Source organism: Ostrea edulis, chromosome 8 (genome assembly GCF_947568905.1).
Source record: "Ostrea edulis chromosome 8, xbOstEdul1.1, whole genome shotgun sequence".
NCBI classification, from domain to species: Eukaryota; Metazoa; Mollusca; class Bivalvia; order Ostreida; family Ostreidae; genus Ostrea; species Ostrea edulis.
In genome coordinates this window covers 31,737,487-31,749,257 of record NC_079171.1, presented here as the reverse complement: position 1 = coordinate 31,749,257, position 11,771 = coordinate 31,737,487, and the positions used below count along the sequence as shown (strand labels likewise).

Genomic DNA, 11,771 nt, shown 5'->3' with positions numbered 1-11,771 from the left:
CCCCTGTTGTAGTTCATTTGAAAAAAAACTTTTGTGATTTCAACTTTACTAGACGTTCTTTAGAAAGTTCCTGAATCCACTTTATATTATATCAGTGATACAGTGTATGTTGTGCCACAATACGTTTGAAGTTTCTCCTTCACAGCAGATAATATTTTTGTGAGGAGCAAAGCTAGATGGTTGGTAGAAAATTTAATGGATCCAGCAATGAAAATTCCATCTTTTCAGAATATCTTGTTTTATAGTCTTTGTGCCCAGCTATTCTGTATAGTTACCTTGAGGTAGATCGATCCTCGTGTGATGTCATAGGAGTTTGCAAAAATCCTTATCAAATCAAACTCTGCTCATAATAGAAGTATATCTTTGAAAGGAATTTCATTCAATTAATAAAATACAAAAAATGGTAAACTATTGATAGTGAAAAAGATCTATATTTCTCAAAGATAATTAATTATTTATCCTGAAAGAAATGTTGTCAAGGGCATTAACTGCTATGTTTGTATTTTCTATTATAAAATGCTTTCCCGAATATCCACAATTAATTTATACATATTCATTATTAGCTGTTTTTTCTATACTGTTGATATTAAAAATGTGTCATTTCAATAACTTTTTAAAAATCTATTTTATATTGTTGTTTTACGAAAATATGTGTTTTTCTAATATTGACCTATAGTTCTGTTTTTTGCATGTCTGACATCTCAACAAAAACAAAAATAACAAAAAAAGCCCCCCAAAACAACAACAAAACTTCTGCACATATACATTTTCTTTGATTAGTGATTAAATTAAGCTATCTTGAATAGAAATTAATATAGTTTTTCCACTTTCAACCATAAATATTGATAAGTCACACGAGGGTAACAATAACTTAACAGAAATTTTGATTTCTGTTAGACTAATTATATTGATGGGAATGTTCTCAACATCGTAGAGCATTGTTAAGTGCCCATTGCTCGGATTAAAGCAACAGAACCTCTATAATTACCAGGGATCATAGATTGCATGGTGACTGAAGTCAAACGTCTGGAATACTGCTCTTTTTTGCGGTGATAGTAAAAACGTTTGAATTATTTTCTCGACCTTATCGGAAATGCTCTAGAACTTGCGATCACTGAAGCCATGCATACAAGAGTTAATCTCAAAAGAGCAATGGTCTTAAAAATACATGTATTTCTCTGATTGATGTTTTCCTCGCATTCCTTATATATATTTACATTCGCCAGTTCCTCCATCTGTAGCTGTGTTGCGTTCGTTGCATTTATTCAGCAGACATTCATGCGATATCCATTATCAATATAACATAGTATTTAGGATCTTCTTAAAAGGAACCATACCTTCGTGACATGTACAACAGCCTTTGGTTCAGAGGGGATCTCCACCAGTGTGCCGGGCCGTCTTAAACATTAGAAGTTCAATTCACGTAATGGAGTCAATGCAGTGAAAACTTGGGACTTTTCAGAAATATGTCTACACTTACAAATCTTGGCATTTATCGAGTTGTATTTATAACTGCTATTTTTGTTATTGTGTGTGAAGCGGCCGAAATGAAGTTTACAAAGAATGCCCACTACTCGAACTTGTTACCGACAAATACCAGTATCTACCTCTTTGAAGCCGAGGACGTTCGCCTTTCTGAATGTGCTCTTCAATGTTCCATTTTTCAATCCGCATGTACCGGGATTTTTTACAACGAATTTCTGGAATCATGTAAAGCACTGAGGAGTGGTCTGCCTGGGATCCTTGCTTTCGTCAATCGGACTGGATGGAATTTCTTGCGCAATTGTAAATATTACAATGACGTCACTATATAGTGTTATTGATTTTATTCGTTCATAATTCATGTTTATTACATATTATATTTGGTTATCACATGTTTGGTTTGTTTCGGAGAGTTTCAACATTGAATAAGATGCCTGGTGCAAAATTGAAATGCTAAATCTTATAGGGCTTACGGTGGGTGTGACCGATCGACAGGGACTGCTTACTCCTCCTAGGCACCTGATCCCACCTAGGAGTCTGTGTTTTTCTATTTTCTATTCCTTATAGGAGTTATGAAATTAATCACTGTTCGTTATCCTAATCTTTTCTCATCTGCAAAATTAAGACCATATAGCTATTTTTGTAGATTGAATGAATAATTTATAGATATTTTCCTGTTAACAGTTTTGGGATTGATCACTGTTCGTTATCTTCAACTTTCATCGGTTCATAAAAACTAAAATAATTCCGTTACGTTCTGTATAGCAGGTTAATATCGCGGTCAGAAAAAATAGCGATTTTTTTCATTTAGCAACAAACCGCGGTCGGTTTAATTCGCGGAAAAGCAAATTTTAATATCCTTAAATGTATTTCTTATCAATATGAAAGAATAATTCATTGAATGTTAAATTCGCGCAAATTTTATTTCAGCGAATATAGCGAAAATTAACTCCGCGAGCTAATTTCCTGCCATCCAGTGTCTATTTTGTATTGCTTATATGGGAGTTATGAGATTGATCACTGTTCGTTATCTTCACCTTTCATTATAGGAGTTATGAGATTGATCACTGTTCGTTATCTTCACCTTTCATTATAGGATTTATGAGATTGATCAATATTCGTTATCTTCACCTTTCATATATAAACCTCAAGGGAATGAATTTATTATAAATGGCAATACAATACAAATTGTACCAAAATACTGCTATTTAGGTGTTATGATGAAATGTAATGGGAGTTTCAACTTAGGGACAGCTGTGCTTATTGAAAAAGCCAGAAAAGCCTGTTTTAAAATGAAAATAAAGTGCACCGCCACGGCACATGATACGCCCGTCACATATTGTTAACAGTATAGATTGTACCCATTAAAACATTTTTTTATATCACCTAAATTAAATGTCACAGTGACCTTAAAGTAGGATGCGACACACCTTCTACCTAAGATGCATTAGTTGACCAATTTTGGTGATTCTAGGTCTAATAGTTTTCAAGTTATGAGCCGGACAAGTTTTTGCCATATATGGCCATATCTTCTTAATGAAAAGTCACAGTGACCTGGTTTTAATGTGCGACACACCTTCTACCCAAGATGTATCTACAGACAAAGTTTGATGATTCTAGGCCTTGTAGTATTTAAGTTACGGGTCGGACACGAAAAAGCTAACAGACGGACGGACAGACGGATATCTTCTTAATGAAAAGTCACAGTGACCTGGTTTTAATGTGCGACACACCTTCTACCCAAGATGTATCTACAGACAAAGTTTGATTATTCTAGGCCTTGTAGTATTTAAGTTACGGGTCGGACACGAAAAAGCTAACAGACGGACGGACAGACGGATATCTTCTTAATGAAAAGTCACAGTGACCTGGTTTTAATGTGCGACACACCTTCTACCCAAGATGTATCTACAGACAAAGTTTGATGATTCTAGGCCTTGTAGTATTTAAGTTACGGGTCGGACACGAAAAAGCTAACAGACGGACGGACATGAACGCCATACCATAATACGTCCCGTCTTAAGACGGGCGTATAAAATTATTGATATTGATAACCCATGTAAACTTTTAGAAAAACTTTTTGATGCTATTGTACTTACAGTTCTTCTTTATTATAGTGAAATATGGGTAGTGGATCTCTCGTCCAAAGGTATTTCAAATATAGAAAAATTTAAATCTATCAAAGATATCCTTGGAGTGCAGAACATGATAGACTACCACTTTGTTCCAAAATTTCATTCTTAAGTATTACATATTGGAATCATCTGATAGCGTCTGATTATTTGGCTTTTAAACTTTACCAATCCACAAGTGATTACAATACCCGGAACAGGAAAAGATTTTCTACTGTAGATATAATCTGGCATTTTTAAACATTACAAAATATAAAGATTCAACACCTTTTACCAAACAAAAAACAAAGAATCATTGACCAGTGCACCCAGGAGCAATCATTAAAAAACTTTTTTAATGAAAAAATATACACAAGAAAAAGAAGTACATATGTTGATTTACTCAGAAAAAGATCTGGGAGATCCTCTCTATGTAGAATTACATTAAGTGCACATAAAATTGCAATAGAAAGTGGTAGATATAATTCCACATCAATGAATGAAAGATGTGGCAATGCTTGCAATATTGGTGTGATCGAGGATGAAATTCATTTTCTTTTTCATAGCTAAGAAACACCTACCTTAGAAACATTTATAATATAACACAGAAAAATATTACCCTGGTCAATGAAAGATGCATGTTACAAATATATTGTAACAGTGATATACTTAAAGTTTTAAAAATTGCTGTGAAATTTATTAGAGACAATTTTGAAATTTTGAATGCAGAAATCGATTACTTTTGACTGCATAACAATTATGTATTGATTTTCAATGGGCCTTTGCCAAATATTGTATTTGTGTTTTTGCCAATAAATATTTGTATTTGCATTTGTATAAATAGATAGATAGATATTATCTTTTATTATTACAGACTGTGACATCGGCTGGGATTTCTATGACGGACATTGTTATTTCTTTAACGAAACAGAGACAAGATGGCTCAACGCGAAGGCGAGTGCATTGTTAATCGAAAGATGGGATTTGTCTATTTTACGTCCCTTCTAGAAATTTTCAGGCTAATGGCAAATAAGTTTCAACATTCTTGTTTAAAGTCAGCATTTCGCAACTTCTTTGGTCGTTATAACAATCTAATTTACAACTACAACATGGCATTCCAAGGTATAATACTGTCTGATGCCTCATGCCAATTGGTAGACCGTTCTTTACATACTAATTTCGACTACGGATTACTCCGTTTACCAGATTAAGATATAGGGTTCACAGTGGATGCAACCGGTCAACAAGAGATGTTTACTCCTCTTAGGCACCTGATCTCACTTGTGGTGTTTGTCCTACTCTTAATTTGGTATTCCTTATCGTAATTATTGACCACTGTCTGTTATTTTCACGTTTTCATTGAGATTCAACTAACAGACTGTGAAGTGCCACAAATTTTGACCCGTGTTTGACGCTCTTGGATATAGTACTAAGGGAACTTTAACATGACTACGCCTGCCGTGATTTTTTACCTTGTCTTGATCTAAATCCAACAGACCTCCAGTGTGGGATACACAATGGCGGATCTAGAAGGGCATGGTTTAATGTTTTCTAAAACGTCGTTGTTTGTCATTTTTGGGTCCTCAACCCCCCTTTTCTTGGGCGGAAAAAAGTATGAATTTATGTCGCAATCTTCCTATGAAATTTCTCTCGATCCGCCACTGGTACATGTATCAATTCACTTATTGGACTTTCTTCCTGTCAATTAACCTGAATATATATATACAGAGAGCGACCATATAAAGTGTTTGCAAAATTTGGTTTCTGAACACTCTGCTGTCTCAAGGACTATTTTGTGGTCATTCATATTCCTTACTATTAATTCAATCATCTTATGAGTATTTACTAATCCGACATTCGATCTTACCTCTTTCCCAAATACACGGATGTATCAACACGTGTATGTGATATTAATTTTCATTTAAATCCGATCCCTTGTCAGAAACCATTTCTTGAATGACTGCTAGTGACTATATATGCATCACGTGATCTAATCCCTCTATCGAATATTTAGACTCTATGCCAAGCCCAATCAGCATATTTGGTGGAGATTGATTCAATAGAGGAAAATGCATGGATCAACGAGAAAGTAGGCACAGGTATGTTCATATAAAATTGATATAGTATAATATAATAATACATAATAATAATACTACCATGTAACACCAATATGTAACTAATACTACATGGCTAACAACACTTGCATGTGGTTAAGTGCCAATAAAGAATTGAATTGAAAAATAAAAACCTGTCCATTTTGACATTTGTCGATGGATGAATTCTATTGAAGATTAGAAAGGATTATTCAGAACACGGATTACACAGGTGGCGGGTTACAGAATATACAAGTATCTCATGCCTACTCGGGAAACAGTCAAAACTATTGTCCCGCAGTAGTGGCAAAGACCCAGGAAATTTGTCAGAGGCCGTAGACCGAGGACAACAATTTCCCGGGTCTTCGCCACTACCGAGGGACAATGGTTTTGACTGTTTCTCTAGTAGTAAATACATGTAATTGTTTTATTACCTAATCTGGTAATTGGGCAATACTTTGTCACGTGACCTGGAAACAGTTCGTCACGCTATCGGGAAACAGTTCATCGCGTGATTGGGTAATAGTAAGTCACACGATGAACTGTATACCCTCTGCTCATTGAGTGTACACTTATCTGCTGATCATATAGTTGGAAAACAGAAAAATATGTAATATCAATTTATATAGTCGATTAGGTAACAGATATAACTAAACCTGTTTTGTTTTCGTAATATTCATCTTCAGTGATATGTTTATCAAAGGCGGATCTACAATGGGAATATGGGTTGCACCATCATCCCTTTGTTGAACAGAGTTAACAATTTTTGGGGGCCATTTTGGGGTCTGTAACCAACACCCCCTTTTGGATAGAAAAGGTTCAAGCATGGTTCACACCCCCTCTCCTGATTTCATTTTTAAAATTCCTTGATCTTCCTTCTAAGGTATTTCCAACTTTCTCCAATTGGAATACCTTTGTAAATAACAAAATCTATGAGAAGTACTACCGGAATCTGATAAAGAGAAGAACCAGATACGGAACATGGTTTCGGCTGTAATTCTTCCATAGTGTTTAGTGGGATACCGTAAAGCGTTTTTTTCCGCGGGTCAAAAATTTGGCGATTCGCTGGCTCAAAGACATGCTAATAATTTTAGCGGAATAAATTTTGGCGGACAAGGAACAGTTATCTCTTTTGCAATTACTGAAGTAACAAATGGGCGCATAGTTGGCCAGTGAAATTTTGGTGGAAAGCTATCTAACCGCTAAAATAAGCCAATTTTATCAACCCACGGAAATAGCCCGCTATACGGTATTTATTACGAAGTATTCTTACGTTGTGGATTAGCTCTTTGGACGAATAGGACGTGTCCTAATTTGCTCCACTTGTAACATTGATTGAAAAGCCTAAAAACCAAAACCATGTATTCTGCGGTGTATTAATACGTTTGTAGATTTAGTGTAGTTGTAATGCTAGGTGTATTTATATATAGGTTTTCTTGTTTTTGTATTATTTTCTGTTAATATTGGCCACATTATGTAATTCTTTTTGTTTATCTAGAAGAATGGACAGGTCGTCCCGAAAATTTGACAATCTCGTTGTTGGTGTCATTGGTAATTTTAGAGCTTTGTGTAAATATATATATATATAACTCCAAACACTTTGTTGAAATATTTCGAGCGTGTTACCGGTCTTCTTCAGTCGTGTTTTTTCTATATTTTACTTCCAAAACAGTGACTATATATATATATATATATATATATATATATATATATATATATGCTACACTGTCCTATATCTGGAAGAATGACCAATCTATTAGATTCTGTCCCTAGTGTGACATTTCTCAGTCTTCTTAATATTTTCGTTGTATACACATACAAGATACATGTACTTGTAGGTACATGTTCTCCTAGATGGCAGTCGTGTCTGGCGTGGACGGGAGGGAATGATCGTGAGACGGAGGGACTGTTTCTCTGGAGCAGGGGGACGGAAATGAATTTCACTTTTTGGCTTCCTACGGAACCCAATAGTGTCACCGAGGGTGATGATTGCACCGTGATCATGCATCCTGGTGGAAATTGGGCTGATTTGTCATGCAACTCTCCACGACCATATCTATGCGAAAAGGCCGTTTAAACATGATCATCATAGAACAGTTCCTTAAGCTCAAATTTACAAACAAAGGAATAGATGCCGTCAACATAAGCAACATTCTTCGTCATAAAAGGGTTCAGTCGCGTATTCCAACTTATTTCAAGTTCAAGTCTACACCCTGTATTTCCTACAGCTATACTTCTACTAGTGCATCAAAACTTTTTAATTATAAACAAACTTTGCAGTGCTTAGATATAGACCATCTTATACGTAATCCACCAACATGTTCTTGTTCTTCATCTTCTTTCAACTATAGTCCAGCTGGACATGTCATTACTGGTGATGTTGATATAGTTGAAAATGAGGACCTCAAATCACTTATTCTTAAAGGTCCTAAATACAGAGAACCTCGGTCTTTTAATTGGCGATAGAAGTTCATCTTTATTATGAGTTCTGTCGAAGATTATGCCAGACGATGGGCTAAATATGAAAAAGAAGAACTTGATACATTGTCAGAATGGGTTAAAAGCATAAGAGGGATATTAAAATCCCGCATTAGACACATGAAAACAAAAGTACGTACCATCTATCCTTCTGTGTTTAGTAAACCAGAAGTGATAAAAGAATTAGATAGGTTACATGAGGAATATGTTTTGGTTCCAGCTGACAAAGCTAGTAACAACATTGTCTTTGTTTGTAAGGCTCAATATTACAACTGTATTTTAAACGAACTAGGCAATAATTCCACTTTTGGTAATCATACTTATACTCCAACTGCCCTTTCAAAAGATGAAATTCTTCAAAACTATGCTTCAGTTTTAGACACATTTAATATTCCAGTCAATGGGTCGAATGAATATGAGTTACCGAACCTATACTGGATTCCTAAACTACATAAACCCCTTACAAACAAAGATACATTGCTGCATCCAGTAAGTGCTCTACCAAGCCCCTATCTTTGCTCCTCGCGAAAATGTTAACAGCTGTGAAGGAGAAACTTCAAACTTACTGTGCGACTACATATACCAGAAGTGGTATTAATCAAATGTGGATTCTACAAAATTCTAAAGAACTTTTAGTAAACTTGAAATCACAGAATTTTCCCAAATCAATACCATTAAAACCTATGACTTTTCAACACTATACACGACCATTCCTCACGATAAATTAAAGACTAGACTTTTTGACATCATAGACAGTTGCTTCTTCAACAAAAACGGAAAACGGAAATATTCATATCTAGTGATCAGTCATTCAAAAACTTACTTTGTTAAACACCACTCTGATTCCACGCACAAGTACTCTGAAGTTGAAATAAAAAATATGCTAGAGTTCCTCATTGACAATATCTTCGTGGTTTTTGGTGATCAGGTCTTCCAACAGTTTGTTGGAATTCCCATGGGCACGAATTGTGCTCCTTTTGTTAGCTGACCTGTTTTTATATTCATATGAAGCAGAATTTATTCAAAAACTTCTACGTGAGAAGAAAAAATCTCTCGCTGTGACCTTCAATTCGACTTTTAGATATATCGATGACGCTTTGTCTATTAACAATGATAGCTTTCATTCATATGTCGATTTGATATATCCCTGTGAGCTCGAAATAAAGGACACCACAGAGTCGTTCACTCCTGCTTCATACTTAGATATTGTATTGAAAGTAGACATTGACGGCAAACTGACAACTCAACTGTATGACAAACGGGATGATTTCAGCTTCTCCATTGTCAACTTCCCATATTTGTGTAGCAATATTTCATTATTACCTGCATATGGTATTTATATATGCAAGGTGAAGATAACGAACCGTGATCAATCTCATAACTCCTACAAGCAATACAAAATAGATAGTTGGGCAAACACGGACCCCTGGACACACCAGAGGTGGGATCAGGTGCCTAGGAGGAGTAAGTATCCCCTGTTGACCGGTCACACCCGCCGTGAGCCCCATATCCTGATCAAGTAAACTGATTCGATATGCAAGAGCTTGTTCTGGGTATCGTCAGTTTTTAAATCGAGGTAAACTACTGACATACAAGTTGATGGTACAGGGATTTCAACAGTCTCGATTGAAGTCAGCATTTCGCAAATTCTATGGTCGTTATAACGATCTAGTTCGTCAATACAACCTCACATTGGGTCAAATGCTGTCTGATGTGTTTCATACCGATTGTTAAGCCGTTCTTGGTACACTGATTTTGACTGCGGATAACTCCGTTTACCTGATCAGGATATAGGACTCACGGCGGGTGTGACCGGTCAACAGGGGATACGTACTCCTCCTAGGCACTTGATCCCACCTCTGGTGTGTCTAGGGGTCCGTGTTTGCCCAACTATCTATTTTGTATTGCTAATAGGAGTTATGAGATTGATCACTGTTCGTTATCTTCACCTTGCATGTACCTGATCCTTGGGATCTTAGAGTGACGTCATTAATGGTGACTACATTGTACTCTAGTACTGTGCTAGAAGATGGACTTATTGCTGTAAACCATTTCTTATTCGCGTGCATGAAAATTTCACGAGATGCACAAGAACCTTACCGGCGCGAATATTTCTCGTCGCGAATCAATCTTTGATTGTCTATCATAGGCTCGAAAAAGGCTCGATCACGAAACTTACTCTCCGCGAACGAGTTGACCACAGATGAATCGCGAAATAAAGTAGCTGCGATTAACAGTTGATTTACAGTGCCTCCTGCTTCTCATCTCGACTTCTCAAACAAAGTCATCTTATTTTATACAAATTCTAAAACATTTACCGGAGTAATAACCCATCTAAGATCGTTTTCGGTATAACAGAATGGCCATAATGTAAACTTGCGTTGACTGGCGCCCGCATGGCATAGTGTACTATTCATATTTTGTGTACCTCATTTTACAAGAATATTAATTTTCGTAAAAGATTGTTGCTCTCCTGGGTAAAAAAGTGGTGCATTCCTGATTTGTTTTACTGAGATCTGCAGTTATGTAAAATGTACGTGTATACTGTTGATTTTGTGTTTTTTATTTGCTCGCATCATGTTCATTCGTGTCGCTTTTCGCGAACATTGTGCGGTATTCCTACGAAAGAATAATGAAATTCATCGGTCACCTGAATGTGAAACGTTTTGATCTTTAGACATTATTGTTTCCTATGTACTTTTACATTTCTCCATTTTTTGTATTTTGTAGATATATATACATGTATGTGTTGGTTTAACTATAATGCAAAAACCTTCATATTAACAATTCTTTATACATGGGACTAAATTGATCATAATGTGAAAATGTGATTTTGTGTTACATAAACTTTGTAGAAATTGCCATGTGTTTCATATAACTCACTTTGACATCTCTATCCTTCGTCCCACAGTATCAGCGACAGGCGTACAGAACTTATGGTCAATTCAATGACATGTGCTATTTGAAAATGTTATGGTTAAATTAGATATTTCCTGTGTGGCGAACTTTATTTTGATTGTGATTTTCACTGATATTGCATTTCTCGTATCTTACTATTGGTTTAAACATGTTAGAACGTGGGCGGAGTTGAGGAAAATGATCACTTCTTATATATACTTTGATTGCAGAATTGTGGGATGATTTTTGAAAGATAGCATTTGATGTACGTATTGAAAAATTATAAAAGGTTGAAATAGGGAACAGCGATAAATCTCATAACTCCCATCAGCAATACAAAATAGAGAGTTTGGCAAACGTGAATCCCTGGACACACCAGAGGTGGGATCTGGTGTCTAGGAGGAGTAAACACCCCCTGTCGACTGGTCACACCCACCGTGAACCCTATATCTTGATCAGATAAACGGAGTTATCCGTAGTCAAAATCAGTGTGCTAGGAACATTATTCTGTCCTACATCCTCATTTAAAACTCTCATCCCCTGAATCTGTTCACTTATATTTCTTTTGAATATCTTGCATTGCTTTCATGATTGACAATGAATACATGATTTTGCAAATTACTTTAAGCCCGTCTTAGACGTGATATATTGATTTATCGTTCTTGTTCGTCTGTCCCGTTCCGCTTTCTTTTTTTGGGGGGGGGGGGGG

At 36.0% G+C, this 11,771-nt stretch overlaps 1 pseudogene; it reads left to right on the top strand.

The window, feature by feature from the left end:
• The first annotated feature begins 1,547 nt into the window (after positions 1-1,547).
• Positions 1,548-4,339, top strand: LOC125663092 (uncharacterized; annotated as a pseudogene).
• Positions 4,340-11,771: the final 7,432 nt, after the last annotated feature.